Consider the following 20,753-nt stretch of genomic DNA (forward strand, 5'->3'; position numbering starts at 1 on the left):
ATTTAATCATGGTATGTCTAAGAGCTATTTTCTGCCTATTTTCCACCCATTCTTAAGCTGGTGTACAGTTTAGCATGGATATGATGAGCTTTACTCTTTGCGAAGAACAGATATAATTGCAGCCCATGTGCTCTGGAATCTTCTTTCCAACTTCTTTGTGGTCAGGAAGAGGTGAGACCATAAAGGCAAGGGGAAGTTAACGTGCCTAATCTCTGTATATCTCAAAAGCCTCAGAGATATTATTTCTCCCCATGTATCTATTGCCAGGTAGTGTACTGGCCTTGGTATTGGTTGTATCCACATATGACAAACAAATAGTAATAGGAGGAAAAAAAAGTCAAATAACAATATAAATACTTTATTTTTGTTCTGATTAAGTTTAGGATCAAGTTCTATTTCTCTGGTTTATCAGTACAAGTCTACTCTCCCATTGAAACCTTACCCCAGAAAACTGGACTTGGACTGTTTTATTTACATGACTGAGAGCAGAACTTGTGCCTTTCTGATTAGAAACTATTTTGTATTTCAGTGGAGATGCTAATTCTTTTTGGGACAAGGCAATGGATTAGCTGAGTTAAATTTACAGTGGCAAAAAGAGTTTTACAGTGATTATGACCTAGGCCTATAATATATTTTGACCTCTCTTGTTTCCTTGTCTGTCTGCAGAACTCTGAAACCATTATAAATACTGTATTGAACCTACCAGATAGAGTTTACATTGCTGGCTATTTTCAAACCTGTACTGAAATAAAATGGTCTTGTGTTTTCACTTATGTACTTGAAAGCATTATGTGCTTTTTTATTCATTACAGTACGTTGTTTACTTTTCTTGCCTGGATGGTTTTCCAAAGTCCTGCAGTTTTAGCTAGATAAATTAGAATTAACATGATTATTTTTTTTCAAGGGTTTTGTAGTTTGGTTTCCTAAGGGAACACGATCATTTCTCTGTGTGTGGACATGAAAGCAAGATAGACAGAAAAAGAAGCTTTTGAAGTTATTAGCCAGGGTTAACCAAATTTGACATAGTAGCTAGGTCCTAAAGATTGTTAAAAACTCATGAGTTTGTGGAAAACTGTATCTGAGGAAAGGTACAAAATGGAAGAGGAGTGTGGGGAGTCTTTGATATTACCCTAAATATAAGAGCATCCACAGCAGTGACAGTCACCAAGAAAAAACAGTACTCTTCATAAATGATATTCTTCGTGGTGCTTTGACTTTTCTTTCTCATATGTGGAAACTCATGCAGTCTTCCCTACAGAATGTGTCTGTCTGTAGGTTTTTCCAGTGCAAAACTCACAAACCAAAAGAGCCAGTTTGCACTGAGTTTCTCACAGCTTGATGCAATCTGTCTTTCATGAAAAGACTTAATGGCACTTCTGTGAGTAGCATAAGATGAAGTTAGAAAGCCCTTCTCCACTGAACTCTATGGCAAAACTCCCTTTGTGTTAATTGTGCCATAATTTCATCCTCAGAGAGTAAAGAGTAGAATTTCAGTGAGCACTTGCAGGAAGATTATGCTCTCCAAGGAACCTGGGGTGATTACTGTTATGGTCCATGTGTTTTTAAATTAAGCTGCTTAAGGCAAAGGTAAGGTAAGGGAACATCTTGCTATACGGCAGAAAGCCAGATTTTTTCCCTAGTTTTAGAAAGAAATCAGAGTGATTTCAATGGAACCACTTTGTAATGTAAATGGGACTGGGTTATACTGGTCATTTGTGTGTTAATATTAAACTTACAATCATAGAATCACAGAATGGTTTGGGTTGGAAGGGACTTTAAAGATCACCTGGTTCCAACCTCCTGCCATGGGCAGGGCCACCTCCCAGTACACCAGGTTGCCCAAAGCCCCATCCAGACTGGCCTTGAACACCTCTAGGGATGGGGCATCCACAGCTTCTCTGGGCAACCCGTTCCTGTGTCTCACCACCCTCAGAATAAGGTATTTCTTCCTAAAGTCTAATCTAAATCTTCCCTCTTTCAGTTTAAAGACATTACTCCTTGTCCTATATTTGCACACCCTGAAAAAAAGTCTCTCCCCAGCTTTCCTGTAGGCCTCCTTTAGGTACTGGAAAGCCACTGTAAGGTCTCCTCAGAGCCTTTTCTTCTCCAGGCTAAACAACCCCAGCTCTATCAGCCTGTACTTATAGAAGAATTGTTCCAGCCTCTTGATCATCTTCGTGGCTCTTCTCTGGACTCTGATAGGTCCATGTCCTTCTTGTGCTGGGATCCCCAGAGCTGGATGCTGTGCTCCAGATGGAGTCTCACGAGAGCAGAGTAAAGAGGGAGAATCACCTCCATTGCCCATAGTGCCCAGGATACAGTTGCCTTTCTGGGCTGCAGGAAAACATTGCTGGCTCATGCCAAGCTTCTCATCAACCAACAACCCTAGGTCCTTCTCCTCAGGGCAGCTCTCAATCCCTTCCCTGCCCAGCCTGTATTTGTGCTTGGGACTGCCCCAGCCCAGGTGCATGACCTTGAACTCAGCCTTGATGAACTTCCTGAGGTTTGTAACCTCAGGCCCAATTCTTAATCCTGTCCAGGTCCCTCTGGATGGCATCCCTTCCCTCCAGCATGTCAACCATACCACACAGCTTGGTGTCATCAGCTAACTTACTGAGGGTACTGAGGGTGCACTTGATCCCACTGTCCATGTCACAAAACAAAACAAAACAAACAAACAAACAAACAAACAAAACATGGTGTGAAACAGACTAAACAGGATGATTGCACTGAAAAACTTGCCATCTTCTTTTAGGGGAGCAAAACAGAACATGTGAAAATGGCAAGTTACAGCATTATAAATACAATTGTGTGGTATTTTCAACAGCCAACAGCACAACCTGCTGTACATAATGTACAGCAAAGGGCAGGGATCTTCTGGGTAACTTGATAAAGAATGAAATGCATTAAAGATATGAATTACTTAATTGCATTTAAATAGGATGAAAATGAAAACCTCTTTTTAGGTAGCAGAGACAAATAGATACTAATGAAATATACTGGAATATGCAAGCCAAAACACTCATTTACAACATTAGCAGAGGTCAAGGGAAATAGTGAATGTCTCTCCTCCCCTCCACCCCTCCATCCCCCAATAAAATAAAATAAAATAAACAGTAAGGGTAAAGGGCAGAACGAATGTGTCTTCACTTAGTTTCCAGCATAACTATGTTCATTTCCACACATTTTTCCACCAGCAGTAGCCTTTAACTGAAACTTTCCTGTCCTTTGATTTTTCATATAGAGAAATAAAATCTTTCTTCATCCTTCATTTTGATAGCAAAATAAACCAAATATCCTAATGTAGGCTATATAGCTTGCCTTTATGCACTCATTTTCTCTCCTTACAGTCTCTCGTTTACTGTTATCTGATTCTTGAACTACTCAGCTTTATAAGGTTTTGCCTCCTCCAGTCTCATCCCCTGCTTTGATTTACTGATTATCCATCTCCTGTGATTATAGACACTTTTAAAATTTATTTTATTATTATTTTTAATCATACTTTCAGATGTGAAATTCTTTGGCTACTCAGAAACCACAAACCAAAGCAAACTTTGTAAGCTACTGCCAAATAATGCATCTTCAACCAACAGCCACACAACCCAGTAAGCAACAGGAAGACAAAATCATTTGCTTATCTCAAAGGAGTAAAGACTGTTCCTTTCTAAGAACAAATCCTATGAAGATTCTTCTGTGTTTTAAGGGGTTCCCTGAGCTGCAATCTTTCTGAGCAGTTGGTATGAATTGCACCACAGAAAATGCCTCTGAGAATTGTTTTGGAAAGTCTGCTTTGGTAAACACATTTAACAGTTTTGCATTATTTACTGATGCTTCTTTAAATTATGATTTATGAGATGTTGTGCTTTCCTATCAGTATCAGGACAGTTCAGGGAATGGATGCTACAAAGTAATTTGATCTCCTTCTTCAATTTCTATAATTAGAAATTATCTGATCCTTGTCTCAGTTCAAAAATCCACAGGAGAAAAATAAAAATGGTACAAGCCAAGTCAAACCAACAAACCAACAACCAAACAAAAAACATAGAATCATCTTGGCAACGGGTTCTGAGATTTGACCTTGAAATTTGAAGAGTTTATGAGTTATTTCTTTGCCCTAAATACATCTTTCTTATTTTAAATCTTTTTTTTTTTTTTTTTTTGAATAAAATCAATATTGAAAAAATATAAAACAAAGCTATTTTTGCAACGAGGAATTTAATTTTATTTATTGAATAATGTAGTTTAGGTCAACTGTGCTTAACATGATGTTTAATTGACTATTAATTGATAGTTAAATATGAAGTTGATGACTTTGAATATTGCTGTAGTATACAAACTTCAGAAAGTAGATAAGGCCAGGACATGATATACGTATTGAAAATTTTGGTCTAATCTTGTGTTCAAAAGAGAATATTTCCTCAGTCTTTTACATATACTTGATGCAAAAAGAGACAGCTTACACTAGTTGTTCAAGTATATTTTGCTACTGAAAGCTGACAACAGCTGATGCAGTAGAGTTAAATTCAGCCTCTTGAATTCTGTGGGATACATTCTGAAGAAATTATTCACAAAAGTCAGGGGAGTAACTATTACATTAGTAGATAAAGGAATCTGTTGAAAAATGCTTAGTTAAATACAAGCTACTTACCTTAAAAATGCAAACTCCTCCTATCTCTACATCTCTGCTGATGCAAGATCATGATTTCACTTGAAGTGTTTTGAAGCCCAAAGGATAAAACTGAGTCCTTAACACTGATGTAGGTATCCTCCCCAGATGCCTTTTCTTATGACTTTTCTGAATGCAAAAGACAAAAGGACTACTTTAATGATAACATTGTGTTTTAACTATCTTATAGTTCTAGCAATTTAGTATTTATTACTTCTACCTCCAATTGGAAAATGTGCAGCCTAGGGCTCCCAGTTCATCCCAAGTAGCACCAGACTATCTGGTTGCTGCTTCCTGATGTGCCTTGAAAGACTATTATGGTTTGTTAGCACTCAGACCCAATCTGCTTTTCTTCTCAACTGAGCCAGCTGATAACTCTGTTGGCTGAACACTTTTAACTCTGCCTGACAAAACAGAGCTGACAAAACAGAGCTGACAACTCCTCTTTTAGTAACTTGCTCTGTGCATTAAGGACTGAATTAAGGACTCTGTTTACCTTCACTGGGTGAGAAGGCATATGCAAGGGCAGAATCTGTCCCTGAAAAACACAAGAAGTCTCGTAGAGAAAAGCTGTAGACTTGTGTTTAGCCCTGTATTGATGGGTGTCAAGGCGTTGCACCACAGCCCTTCTGCTCCTGCTGCTCCTCAGCAGATCAGCTCATTTGTAGCCAAGGAGAGTATAACCCCCATGACTGATGTGAGGTTGTAATTAAATATTGAATAAATACAGTTTTAGATTGCTGTCTCCCGGGAAGCTGTGAGGTGTAAATGAGAACAGGATTTGGTCTTCACAACTCAGAAGGAGCCTTGTAAGGAGACACCATCAATGCCATTTTTGCCTAAGTATTGGTGGAGTTGTCAAGACAATGCTAATCCTCCGCTCTTCCCCTGTCACAGCTTGGCAGCAGAATTATAACATGTGACCTCCACTGCTGCTGTGAGATCACTGTTTAAATACAAACTAAACAGAACTTTGTGAGCTTCTGTGGGATTCAATGGGGTGTCCCTGTGGCCTGAGCATGCCTGGTAGTGTGAGTTATAGGTATGATATTCTCAAGCTCATCATGACTCTACACAGCGTTCTGAACTCCACTTCTAAACTGCTGGAGAGGCAGCTGAAAGAGGTGCATGCAAACTCTACCTTTTTGTCCTTTGCATTGGCATATCAGATGTTCTGGGCATGGTGAGAAATAAAGTCAAAGGTAGAAGCAAAGGACCTGATTATTGTTATGATTTTGATGTAAGGATAACTATACTTTTCTTTGCTTATTTAGTAAACCTGAATTAAATTAGTGTTTTATTCCATTCAATATAACAAAAAATGCTATAAGTTAACAATGATTTTGTCAGGGAAGGGAAAGAGAGAAAGATACCAGGACACCTAGGCATGGATTCTTTGCACCTCCCAGAGAGGTGTATAAAGAACGTAGAAGTATTTTATGAGTTCCGGAACTGAGAATTTCCACTAGGCAAAGATACTTCCAGAAGACATACCAGCTGAAAATTCTGCATTTATACAAGTTATATCATTGTTCTTTCCTTGAATAAAAAAACAAAAATACTTCTGAATTGTCTTCAACAAGGTTTTCATCATGCCATATAAGTTCTTATTCTGGTTTGGTTGCTCAAACCTTTAGGAGAAACCTAGGGTCTCAGGTACATGCTGGAAGCCCAAATAAATGTTTGAAACACTGCCCAGAGCTAGGGGGAATAGAGTAGCTGGAAAGAATTGTTTAGTCTGATCCTTTCATCAATTAGCTTTTTATTCTCTACTCTTTAATTCCTTCTGGTTTTAGGGAATAGTGCTGTGTTTTGTGCAGAGTGCAGAAGACTGCTAGGAGATTGCTTTAAAACACATCCAATGTAATGTACTGTCCATGACTTTTGTCCCACCAGCACCCATAAACAAGTGCCCCAAAAGCATTAGGAAATGGGCATTTTCAGTATGCACCTGAGCATCACTGGTGTTAAATAAGCATTAATAGGCTCATAAGGGGTTAGTTGCATGTTTGTTATAAAGTTTTGGTTTTCTTCATGTGTATATGAAAGTGTGGGAAAACTTGGAAATGTTGGATTAAAAATCCAGCTTCACTGTTCCTCCTCTGACCTGCACTAGTAAAGAGGGCATCTTGTGTTTTTGCCTCTAAAAAGTATTTTAGATTGGATCCTAAATATATGTATTTCTTACTGTAAATTAACATTGTAAAGAGACAAGTTCATTCTAAACCTTCATTGATTATTTTAATGCCAACAGAAAATATTTCAGACACAAACCTATGTCAGTGCCTCTCTGTCTAGGTTTATCAAAGTCTAAAATACAGATGCCTGGCCTCATTGGGCCAGCCAGGACCACCTGAGCTGATCATTAGGATTCCCTGTGAATTCAGCAAGTAGGCCAGGGCTGACCTGCACTATGTACTGAGCTGTCAGCCATTCAGTAATAGTCCTCTGCTTGCAAGCACATGAAAGAAGATGATGCCACCACTGTATCATAGTTTGTGAGTAAACAGACATCTCTTAGGGCCCAGCCTGTGACCCTCAAAGGAATTAGACAGAGAGCTAGCTATACTCCAGATAACCTAAAAGCTTAGCTTGAGTTTAGGGTCCATGTGCCAAGGGCATAATGTACATGTATTTGAGTCTAAATGAATAGCTGCACTTAGGTGACTAGAAGGCCACTTTTCAGTGTTACACAGTGTAAGCAGGTTAGCTTCATGGATCATTCACTTGGATGTAACAAAATGTATCACATTTGGATATTTTCAGTCAGCTTTTTCAAACTTTTTGCTCAAAATGCTTTCGAAAGGGAAATTAATCAGAGCTCTTGTCTCTTTCCTAAGCTTTTCCTTTCCAGAGATAAAATATGTTTGATTAAATAAAAGCAACTCAATCAGACCTCAATAAAAGTACTTCCACAGCTGCATGCTAGAACTGTAGTAAAGGTCTAAATCCTCACTGCATGTTTATATTTGCGATATTTTCAACAGCACTGGCAAGAGTAAACACTTTATTTGAATTTCTTTAATCACTTTCTCCTACAGAACAGTGAACTAAGGACATCCATCTCTGTTCTGTTGTGTTTGTATCATTAACAGGGCGCAAGTGTCCTTCTGATGTGATTGAGATCTGATTTGTACCAGATGTGATTTCATATAAAGTATTTGTAGAGAATCATGTCTGCCAGTACATTTTATAGCTACACTTTTTCTAACTATCTATGCCGACAAAAACCATCTCACAACATAGCTTTCAGACAATTTGCAAGCTTAAGGAAAGTTATCTTCTGGCATAAGCACTTAAGCAAATCATTTATATGCAGTTAAAAACAGACTCGATGCCAGCAGATGTGATTTACTGCAAAAGTAGAAGTTCAGAAACATTACCAAGGAAAGATAGTGTTTTTCCTATAACTGAAATACCACTATGTTAAAAAAGTACTCTTAAGGGACAGATTGCAATTTAAAAACACAGTTTTCTTGACTTTTATCTTCATAAATTTCCCCTTTTTCATTTCTTCTGAAAATTAAATGAAAAAAAAATAGATATTTGGTTGGCATGATTCTTGATAATTTAAATTGGTGAAAACTCTGCTTATTCTGTGCTAGGGTGAAAACCATCCTGTCTTCATTAAGATTTAACTTTTTAAATAGAGAATGCGTTCTTGATAAAGCTATTTATGCAAGTTATATTATAAATATTGCTTTTAGTTTCAGGATTACAGTAGAGTAAGAGATATTCCATTCACTTAGGATGAATATAAAGACAACAAAGTGTGTCAAAATAGCAGGAGCTAGTAAGAGTTATAAACATGGCCATATAGTTATAAACATGACCATGTTCTTGGCTGACAAATCAGAGTATATCCAATGACATCAGTATAGCTTTGCTACAATGGACAGAAAATAACAATGGAGAATAGCTTGCAGCAACTTCTTGTATGCAAAATATATGAGAAATTAACGTGACTGTGCCTGTCTTTGCTTTAAGCAAGTTGTCTTGATATATATATATATATATAATTTTTTATTTTTTTTTTCCAACCGTGATCTGTTTTTTGGTTTCTGTGCCTCTTTCTAATCCTCAGCCTATCTATTTTAGACAACTAACAGAGCTGTGCCTTTTTTTCTATTTTTATGTTGCATTGCACCCTGAGGTGTCAATGAGTGGTTTCTCCTTTGTTGCAGTAAATGAGACATGGGAAAACTCTATTCCTATAATTTTTGCAGGAGATAATGTTTGCTAGGATATATAGTTCCTGTCCAACTGTTCTCTTTCAGCAACAGGATAGACAGAAGACTGCATTTCAGAAAATGAACTCTACAGAAGCTTTCTGAAATAGTTTACATTTTATCATAAATATGATGAAGTCAGCTAAAGAGAGCAATGGATTTCAAAAATGTAGTATGCTTTTCCCCATAAGTGGAATTGCTTTTACAAAAGCCCGTAGGATTATATTTTCAGCTGAGGCTTCAATGAAAACACATTAGAAGTCTAATCACCTGGGTTGCTAGTTTGATAGTGGATGATACCGAAATAACAAACCAGTTCTGTCTGACAAAAATCTCAGAAATTAATGATAGTTCAAAGTGTTGGATTTATGTTTGCCTCTTTAGTCTGAACAACGCATGAAAAGCTGTGGTGTCAATAACACAAGACGATTACATTATCTGCTTCTGAAATTATTAATGCTTGCTGCAGTACGCCTAGTTAAATCAGGCAACAGAATCTTTCCGCTGAAAGAATTTGTTTTGCCAAATAAAATCTGGTAATGTACATTGACAAATCATTTTTCTATTTAAGATAATGCAATTAAAGTTGATTTCCCATTAAATTCTCCTCTTTTCGAAATCAGCAAGGCAAGCCCTGCAGGTTCAAATTTTAATTATTTAAATGCTTATAAAATATACAGCTTGTGAGGTCTGGATGAGCAAATAAAATGAGGGAGTGCTGAGCCCAGGCATTTCAAAACTCTTAGGCATTTAGAATAGTTATTAGTTAAATTTGGAAAGCACTCTGAAAAAGGTAAGAATTGCCAGAGGGAGGTGTCAGAAACAAGGAATCATCATCTAATCTTATTACTTATATATTTCACTTGTTAAAAACTATGGGAAAAATAAAATTAATTTTACATTCAAGATTGTTGATTATGTAATGAAGAATACTGGAAGGTAATCAAAAATAAGTTTTTGCTGATGTTAATCCAGACAAGTTTCATACTGCTTATGTTTTTTAGCCAGATTTAGTGTGCTATATACACCACAGTGTAACTGGTTCTGTGTACAAATCAGTGTTTGAAAGCACAAATTCTTAGGTGCAATTAGTGAATGTAACTCCTTTCAAGAATAAAAAGCTTCATCTGAAATCTGGTCTCAGTGCTAAAGTTATGTCTATAGATCAGAATCCAAGTAGATTGTGTTTTCCCTACCTCTTTCCTACTTACCTCCTATTGCAGCTAGTTGTCTTTCAGTCCCAATTGTTTTGCTATCTCACCACAGTCATTCCCTAAGACTACCCTAGGGCTCCATGAGTTTGAAGTAGATAACTTACATGCTCAGCAAGCCTCCACACATCTCTCAAACTGATTCCTGAGGAAATAGTTTTGAAAGCCAAAAAAAGTTTCTGGCCTTCTCAGTAATCTCTCATCATATTTTCACCATGATAGGACTTATACTGCTGTATAGGAGCTAAAGAAAGGAATGTTATCCTTCCTTTCACAGAGGCAATGGATGGAAGAGTGCAATAGTGATATATGTGGGGGAATTCAGATAATTTGGTAAGAGGGGAATTCCCTGATTATTATTTTTTTTGTGATCATCTAGGAGTCAGTCAAGTATACAATGCATCTGTACAAAACATACATTTGCTCTTGGTGCTTTACTGAGAGCATGAGAGGCACCTGGGCCAAATGTGAGCCAGCTCTAGGCTGAGGCCCAGCCTGACACCCAAAAACTGAAGAGGGAGATAGGCTGTGGGGACAGGCACTAGTTTTGGACCCAGTGAGGGATTCCCAACCCACTGTTTCAATGAAATGCCTATTACCAGACATGTTTTTTCTACCTCAGATTTGTGTGCACCTGGGGCACTGACTGTCAGCGGGTTTTGCTTTTGAGCTGCGGACTATGCTTGAACCTGGAATTAAGAGTGACACCTTGGGAGTGAAAATTAGGCAGATGGGTAAAAAATAAATACATTCAATAAAGTCAAGGCTAGTTGGCCAGACTGCTACTTGAAACCATGAAGCTGTGTACAGGTAAGCTTCACAGCTTGTGACAGAAGTGAACTCACAGTGATGAGACATTCGAGCACCTTGTATTTTTCTTCTGTGCTGAGGCATCATTGGTATCTGGTGTGTTGTTAGGGATTTCTCTTTTTGTGACAGCACTACATCCCAGGCTTGATTAAACCATGCCGTGGATACTGAAGCAGTCTTATACATAATACATTATAATAAAGTCAGTTGAAGGAAGGTACAGAATCACTATCATTGCATGTAATCAAGGTAAACTAATGGGGATTGTGTAGGAATCTATGAATAGCAAATTTTAGTGGTGCAGGCAGATAGAGTAAATTACCCAAGAGATTATCCTAGCTCTGCTCTCTAATATCTACAGATATTGAGTGTCAGCAGAAACAAAATAAACTCTGATGCAACACATGAAAACACAGTTCATTATGTTCAGTGTTAGAAAAACAATGGACTAAAATCTGCTTTGCTTTCTCTAGACCTAGCTTATTAATTGCTCTGGCATGGTGCTGAGGAAAGCAGGAGAGAAGGGATGGAACATCCCTGATTTTGCTCACATGGAAAACCGCTGTGGGAAAGCTATCAGGTGGGGTGGGAGAGAATATATCCAGAAATTGTCCCAGCCTCTCCCCATATCTTCCCCTTGGTTAGAGTTTCCCCCATGTGAAGCAAGTCATGAAAGATGTCTGAGAGTTCTGCAGGTTGTCTGGAAGTGGGGGGGTGCTCAGGTTCTGGCCAGCCCTTGCCAAATGCCACATCCCCAAGGGTTGGTGTGGCTGAAGGTGCTCCAAGGCCACAGCAGCCCCAAGGCAGATCCTTAGTTGTGCCCCTGAAATCCCACAGGGGAAGCGTAAAGAAGTGGAGAGCTATGTTCATGGATTGTACTTTATTCTGTTTGTTTCCAAGGTTTTTGTTTGGTCTATGATGCAAGAAGGGTGATGGCAATGGAACAGAGATAAATGAGAAGAGCTTAAAAGAAAGAGAAGTACATGAGGGGATATGAGGAAGGGTGAAGGTGAAGGTGCACAGGGCAAAGGGGGACAAGGTAGGCATGAAATGGGACATCTTTCTGGGAAAGAAGAAGCATCTGGGAAAACAGAAATAAAGGTCAGAAGGGAGAACCTTGATGGAAAGATGAGACAGAGAAAAAGGAAACTACAGCTTTGGAAACTTGTTCAGTATAGTAAACAATCCAGGTGAGATGGCACTGAATATTGTAACTACTGATAAGGATAACAGGCCACCTGAGTCCATGGCTTGTGATGTGTTCAGGGGAAGTGGGCAGCCCCACTTGTAGGCCTGGAAGTCTGGTTGCACCAAAGGTAGCCAAAGAGCACCTGGAGACTTGCATTCAAGCTGTGACAAACTGGAAAGAAAATCAGATATTTCTGGAAGTGGTGTGGGCTTCTTTGACCATATTGGCTGCACCATGACTTGTCTCATAAATCTCTTCCAGACAGTGATCATGATGCTGCAGGAAACTGCTATAATTTTCTTCTTAGGCACTTCTACCCTCTGAGAGCAGAAAGGAGCTCTGGTGTTATGTATAATGCTGCCAACAGAGAGAATTCCTTTGGGAGGAACAGGGTATCTTACTTTCTTTGACTTTAGAAATCAGTAATTTTTGATTTTTGTATTACAGTGCCTCATTCCAATACTCCCGAAGGGTGAGGGTAGGAAGGCTCTGCAGGACGATCTGGATAGGCTGCACTGATGGGCTGAGGTCAACTGTATGAAGTTCAGCAAGGCCAAGTGCTGGGTGCTGCACCTGGGGTGCAATAACCCCAAGCTGAGTCCCCCTGTACTCAGCTCTGGTGAGGCCGCACCTCAAGTACTGTGTTCAGTTTTGGGCCCCTCACTACAAGAAGGACATCAAGGTGCTTGAAAGAGTCCAGAGATGGACGACCAAGCTGGTGAGGGGTCTGGAGAACAAATCCTACGAGGAGCGGCTGAGGGAGCTGGGCTTGTTCAGCCTGGAGAAGAGGAGGCTGAGGGGCGACCTTATCGCTCTCTATAGGTACCTCAAGGGAGGCTGTAGCGAGGTGGGGTTTGGTCTGTTCTCCCACGTGCCTGGTGACAGGATGAGGGGGAACAGGCTAAAGTTGCTCCAGGGGTGTTTTAGGTTGGATATTAGGAAGAACTTCTTTACCGAAAGGGTTGTTAGACATTGGAGTGGGCTGCCCAGGGAAGTGGTAGAGTCACCATCCCTGGAGGCCTTTAAAAGACATTTAGATGTAGAGCTTAGGGATATGGTTTAGTGGGGACTGCTAGTGTTAGGTCAGAGGTTGGACTCGATGATCTTGAGGTCTCTTCCAACCTAGCCAATTCTGTGATTCTGTGAGTGAAGCTGTGGTTGGCTGTGTTGTAAGAGGGATTGTGCACCATTATGGTCCCTCTTGCTCTCTGCCACACCAGTGTAAGATGTTGTTACAGAGTAATCTACAAAATGACTCCTGTGACACAGATCAATGGTGCATCCTGGTGAGGCTCATAATTTGATTTCTGCAAGATGCCTTTTGTATTTCACTGCATAAAACTGAGATGGTGTTTTGTCTGAATGAGCTCAAGAATTTATGTCATGTCATCTGGAAGATTTGTTCTACCTGGCTCCCATAAAATCTTTCTTTTAAGTCAAGTAAAAAATTTGTTCCTGTGGAATATATTTACTGTGCCATACTGCAACACATTCCCCTGTGCCATTGCTACAAAGGCTTTGTAGATTTTAAAAATGACACCTGGATACAAAAGCTGAATATTATTGCTATATACTCTACTGGTTAAATAAAGAGAAAAACAAAAGACCTGTATGCCTCCATTGAAAACTGATATGCTGCCATCTTCATATCTCCAACTACAGAAGTTAAATTCTACTCTTCAGTGGATTAACAAGTGTTGTAGCACAAGGCCAACAAGAGCAAAGTATCCACCCATATCTATGAGAGATTCTACTGTTTTGTTTTTGTTTGTTTGTTTGTTTGTTTTATGCATATAAAAGCATTTTGAGTGAAATTCTGACACAGAATGGTTGTTAATGGAAATGCTATAATTCATTTCAGGGGAGAAAGGATTTAATCTCTTGTATTCTAATGAATTTCTCAGAAAGCCAAAAGTGGCTTCCTGAACTGGCTCCTATCTGGCCTACCCTTCTGCAGGGCAGCCTGAAAGAAAGGAAGCCTGCCAGGTTTTCTTTGTGAAGATGACACTAAAGTGTAGGTGGATTAATAAGTGACATCATTACAGTCCAACTTGTTGCTTCTGTCAGAAAATTGTGGCAAAAGTAAGCATTGCTAATTAATAACTGTTGAAATTAACAACACAACAGTTTTCTCAGATTACCGTGAGAAGTTCAAATAAACTTTTAGGCTATGTTGGTAAACATTTGCTCATGCAAACAATTCACATAAACTACCATTCCACTGTTAAATTGTTAAATTGTATATAATCAGACTAAAATCTGTCCATCTATTAAGAGGATTTCATAATGCTATAGAACATGAGAAAGTGCTTCCCCCACCCCCAAATTAGCAGTAATGTTTTTCACCAGTGTCAGAACAGATGTCTGCTTGACTGTAAATACAGATGCTCTATTTCCAGATATGTCTGAAGAAAATGGGTTGCAGAATGAATCTCATGCAAAGGGATTTGATCCACCTATTGCAAATATTTTCATAGAATCATAGAATTACAGAATGGTTTGGGTTGAAATGGACCTTAAAGGTCATTTAATTCTTAGCCTGCTGCCTTGGACAGGAATGCCTTCCACTAGATCAGGTTGGTCAAAGCCCCATCCAGCCTGGCCTTGAACACTTCCAGGGACGGGGCATCCACAGCTTCTTTGGGCAACCTGTTCCAGTGCCTCAGCACCCTCACGGTGCAGAATTTCTTCCTTATATCCAGTTTAAACCTACCCTCTTTTTGTTTAAAACCATTACTTCTTGTCCTAGGGGTAAGTGTAGTGTCCAGGGGTTGTCCACTACACTCCCTGACAAAGAGTCCCTCTCCTGCTTTCTTGTAGGCCTCATGCAGTATTGCTAAATTTGAAGACTGGATTTCTTTTCCCCTCTGCTCTGAGAAAAAGGGAAGCAGGGCCAGGAGTCAAAGATTCAAGAAACATCCTTCACAAATAAGCAGATGCTAATATTATAAATGCTTATGTATTATGAACTCTAACCCAACTTTAGTTACACCTTTTCAGCTCCCAACACCCATAAAGACCACCATTGTGGTTTGTCTGGATTATGAAACAAAATTTTCTATTGAAGATTTAGCCAAGTATATCTGCTAAAATAAGCTATGTTTTGGTATGCATATAGTATGGTTATGAATGCAAACTTTGAGTTTTATTGAGGTTCTGTATGTGAGCTTGTGGAATAATTGCTGGAGGTGACTCAATGAGGCTAAACATTTGTCCATGTCTTAAGAGAAGGTTCAGTGTTCAGTGTGAGGAAACTGCCAGTGTGAGGTGCGGCAGTTATGCAAGGAAATCTGTTCCATGATAGTCCCCTTGGCAACATAGCCTGCAACCTTAGGTACTGATAACACCAGGGAAGCTCAGTGTGCTGATTCTAAGAAATATAGTTCACAGAGGGTGGAGTGGAGTGAAGACACTGCAGCCAGGCTCTGTGCTGTCACTGCAGGGATGGGGAACCAGATGGTATTGCAGAACTGTTAGACCACATGGCCAGCCCTGACTTTAACTGGTAACCAAATCATGTCCTTTGGGTGAACTTTGCTCATTATAATGCCATTATAATGCCAAAACACACCCCCATCCCAAAGGCTACCCACCTCCAAGGTGCAACCACCCCTCACTGAGCATGCACTCTGAGTTTCTCTGAGCCTATACATTTAAACAAAAGCAAGAAAAACTGATACAAATCACAAAGAAGATACGTATGACTAGAGTCAATCAATCTCCACATAAAAGTAAGAAACTAGTATAAAATGGCCCAAGAGAGGAGAAGGAAAACATGGGGGAAAACACCATTGCAGACAAGTTGGAAGGACATTGCTGACTTCTGGGATCAGTCAACAGGCTGAACCTCTCTTCTTTCTCTCTCTCTCCCCCCCCCCCCCCCCCCACCAGCCCCCAAAAGGGAACACCTGTTAGGTGAGATTTGAACTCTGGGTTAAACTGAGGGCTTCCCCGGGGAACCTAACATTCTCTATAGAGTTGTTTGATAAGTTAGAATGTGCATAGTTGGTTGTGTTTGTCATATTCATGGTATTTGTGTGTGCTTTGCAGACAGTGTGTTTATTACTGACAATACAAAAGAACTTGTAATCCTGTTGCTTCAATAAACTACAGAAGTCATTTACTAGACAAAGTGTATTGCACTATTTGTGAATCTGTGATTGTGATCGATGTGAGCAGAATTATTGTGCCGATTGCATCATTAGTGCATCTGGAATGGTGATAATTCAATATACACCAAGTATGACTATATATATATTATAGTGCCAAATTGGACATCACTCAGAATCTAAGCCCAGCCATCCCCAGTCCCTCTGATATATGAGGACAAGCTGGAATGCAAATGGGTTTAGGTCCTGCTAAAATTCCTTACTCTTTACGGCAACAGAGCTTTGTCTGTCTGGCACCTGAAAGCCCCTTCTTCCCTGATATTTCACTGGTTCCTGATTCCATGCCTACTTGCAAAACTCCCTCCAGCCCTGGGCTGTTTTTTCCCCTTCTCTGCCTCAACCCATATCTCTTTTTTGTCAGACCGTCTGAGGGGATTATTCTGGCACTTGGCTTTCAGGAATTTATAATGATGTTTGGCTTGCCTAAGGCAGCTGTTACACATGTGAAAGCATACTAACATGGTCAGGAAAGGAAAATTTAAAAAATGCTAAGTATGGAAAATGTACGTAGTATTTTCTAAATATAATTTTCTCTCTGATTTCATTCTGTGAGAATTATTATTATTATTATTTTTTATTTATTTTTACTAAAAATTAGCTTTTATTACATCTGTAATGGAATCCGTTTGAGAGGCTAGACTCAGTTCCTCAAAATTTGTCCCGGTTACTGTTTACTGTGCCCTACCTCTCAGCCTGGGTGAACTGAATAGAGAGCTTTCCTTAGCCTCCAGTGGAATTACATATTAATTTAAAACATGTAACCAAGGAAAAATAGTGTTCAATCACCATTAAAATTTAATGTACTTGCATAAGCATTTCATAGCAGTGTCAAGCTGAGGATACAGAAGTGCAGAGACAAATATTCAAATATGAAAGTCCATATTTGGTCTTTTTCCTGAACAGAAAATGAATATTTAACCTCAAGGTTGGAGGCTCATTATTACTAGACATTCCTTTTTCATTGTTTTTCATTAAAGTGTATATAAGGACACTTGTCTGTATTTATACACACATGTAGTGTCTGTATATTTAAAAATAGTATTAGGCAAAGAGTTAGGGTTTGAAACAGATTTAAGTGACTCAAATGTTCCCCTCACATTGCTTTCCAAAAGGACTACAAGATCTACGTGATTCAGGTATTCAGAAAAATATGTTTTTTAGATACTGGTTGGAATCAAGTGCTATGAAGCACAGGGTGGTGGCTGGTGATGTGAGCTCACCCGAAGGCCATACTTTGAAGAGCTGCTTCCAGAAGCAAGGGGGGATTGCCTTGTCTTCTCTTTGGAGTCAGGCTGAACTATGTCCATGGTGTTGCATCCCCTCATCTTTTTCAAGATCCAGAAATTCTATTTCTGTACGTGGAAACACAACTGTGGCTTCCTTTTCTGTTGGGCTGCAGTAAAGGCCATCTTTCCAATAAGTTTGCTACTATTACCTCTCTTCTGAGCTTGAGTGTTTTCAGAATTGCACTTGCATGCTGAGGTCCAAAATAAACTAACTTTTTCCCACTGAAATTTTTGGGAATTTCATTAAGTGAATTCCTGGCATCACAACAGAATTCCTGGACTGAGAGGAGAGAGGCAGTATGCTCTCTCACTGATAGCTCAGAAATTGCATCATTGTAGGAAATTGATACTCATAGCCTGTACCCCAGTCATTGCATGGCTCAAAACAGTGGTTGGCTATTCTGGTTCTGCTGTCTTATTTGGGTTATTTTGTTTTTGGATGTATGATTTTGAAAGTTCCCCATTTTACCTTGAATGGGAAGGAATGGGAGGCTTCTGGAGATCTAGGTGTGGAACCCCCCTCCTCCTACTCCCGGCATCTCCAATAGTCTGGGTTTTAGTAGGAAGACAAAGAAGACCAGCCTCCCCATCTCCCTGCGACATTGGAGAAGGAATTTCAGCTGTGCTTCAACATTTCTATTTCCCTGAAGAAGAAATATTTTGCCCCGAGTTAGAGAGGTATGGAGGGGTTGTTTCTGGAAGATTAAAGTACACAAGAAACTGTAAGTGGACAGAAAAAAAAAGGATTATTTGGTGCATGAGAATAGTCTTTCCTTGGGGAACTGCATGGTCCTGTTCTCTGAACTTGCACCCCATGATGCCTGCTCTTAGGAAAACCCAATCACCTTGTGCACTGTTGTTCTGCTTCTCCTCTGCCAAGCTTCATTTGGTGCCATTTTGTATATTTTCTGAGAGCAAGGCAGAATCTCTGTGTAAATATAATGCTGAAGGCCCATAGCTAGAAACTATGCTCAACTAGAAAGCCTCAATATTCCTCACTTACTCCTTCATAATTTTATTATTTTATTTTATTATTTTATTTTATTTTATTTTATTTTATTTTATTTTATTTTATTTTATTTTATTTTATTTTATTTTATTTTATTTTATTTTATTTTATTTTATTTTATTTATTTTATTTTATTTTATTTTATTTTATTTTATTTTATTTTATTTTATTATTTTATTTTATTTTATTTATTTCATTTCATTTCATTTTTATTTATTTATTTATTTATTTATTTCATTTCATTTATTTATTTATTTCCAATGGAAGGCTAGTATATCTTAGGTTTATTTGTGCTGACAGAAAGGGGAGATTTCCCTTGAAGATATGGCTGCTTTTAAGATCTGCATGCACTATGGACACAATATTAATGAATTCTTTAATCAGATATTTTCCTCAGAAAGCCAAAATGGGGCTTCTGTTTAATAGGAAAACAACCCTGTATGCACAGAAGCCATACAACAACCTCAAGGGATGCCAGACAGCATTATTTTCCTCTTAGCACAGGTCTTCAGTGGCACAAATATATAGTGATGTAAGAAAGATAAAGTTAGAAAAATGGTTACTGAATTCTGGATTTATTCTCTGAGTACATCCATGCACTCAGGTAAATTTCAAGTCAGAAAATTATTTGTTCTGCTCTTCCTGCAGATATGTACAGCTCTATTTTAAATCTGCCCTTTGTCTGCTAACAGCATTTCAATGCTCTGTTGTATTTTCATCTAGAGTTAGATGAGTAATTTGCCTTTAAATCAGAAGAACTAAAAGTCTCAGTCTGAGATCAGAGGTGCATACTCCACTAATCACTGAAGAAAGATCTTTGGTTTGACCAGGAAATTTAAGGTTCAAAGTACTTATAAATCACTTTGAAATTACTCCAGGTGAAATACAATAGGCATGTTTCTAGCGACTTTTCTGACAATTGTTACTCTTTATTCACAGACACTTATGAATTCAGCCAGACTATCTTCACCTACCTTACAAACCATTTAGGGAAAAACAAAACATACAAATGAAAACAAACAAACAAACAAACAAACAAAAAAACCACAAAACACCATTACTTCCTTTGCATTCTTTTTTCCCTTCCCTTCCCTTCCCTTCCCTTCCCTTCCCTTCCCTTCCCTTCCCTTCCCTTCCCTTCCCTTCCCTTCCCTTCCCTTCCCTTCCCTTCCCTTCCCTTCCCTTCCCTTCCCTTCCCTTCCCTTCCCTTCCCTTCCCTTCCCTTCCCTTCCCTTCCCTTCCCTTCCCTTCCCTTCCCTTCCCTTCCCTTCCCTTCCCTTCCCTTCCCTTCCCTTCCCTTCCCTTCCTCTTCTTTCCTTTGAAAGAATATACTTTGATAGGTACTTCACTTCAAGACACACTAGATTCTTCTCCATGAGATGCAAGGTGTTCAAGGTGAGGAATCTGAGATGTACAGCCACCTAACACAACTGCAATGGCATGATTTACTCAACTTCATCTTAAGGTAATGGTGCAGTATTAACACCATACTTTTGTCATTTAAAAAGACCACACTGAACCAGTGACTTTCAATCTTTAGTTTGTATCCAAAATAAATAAATAAATAAATTTAAAAAAAAAAAAAAAGAAGATCCAGATTTCTCTATAGTATATGTAAGCTCACTGACCTCTATAGTAAATTTAAACTCACTTAATTTGGCTCTTTGTCTCTTCATTGTTTCTCAGAAGTAACTCACGAATCTCCTGGGGACAATGAAAATGGTTTACAGATGAAAATTGTGGCTGTAAACCAAATACTAGACCTCAGTTCTTAAATATTATCTTCAAAGTGTTTTCTGTCTTATCCTGTGACTGAGATGAGATTTTTATTTCAGCTTTTGTTTCTAGTTGTTATTTTCTGTTCAGCTGAAACCATTAACATTCTCTTTTTTCTTCAACTCTCTTTTTCATTGTTTCTAATCTCTAGTCTGGAAAGGGCTGCACCTCACAAACGCTTTCACACTCCTTTTAAAACTTAATGCATACAAGGAAACCAAATTCTAGTCTGCAGGTACATCACTCCTCTGCTGTCTCATCTGATAGGGTGTAGAGAGACTTCAGTATCTTTTGAACCTTCAAACACTTCCAAACTGAGCCCTATCATGGTGACTTGAGTGCAGTGTGGAAATATAAGCTTTGAGTTTTCTCTGTCAGCACTGGAGGAGTGGGACTCTTTTGTATCCC

Source organism: Aythya fuligula, chromosome 3 (assembly GCF_009819795.1).
Source record: "Aythya fuligula isolate bAytFul2 chromosome 3, bAytFul2.pri, whole genome shotgun sequence".
NCBI classification, from domain to species: domain Eukaryota; kingdom Metazoa; phylum Chordata; class Aves; order Anseriformes; family Anatidae; genus Aythya; species Aythya fuligula.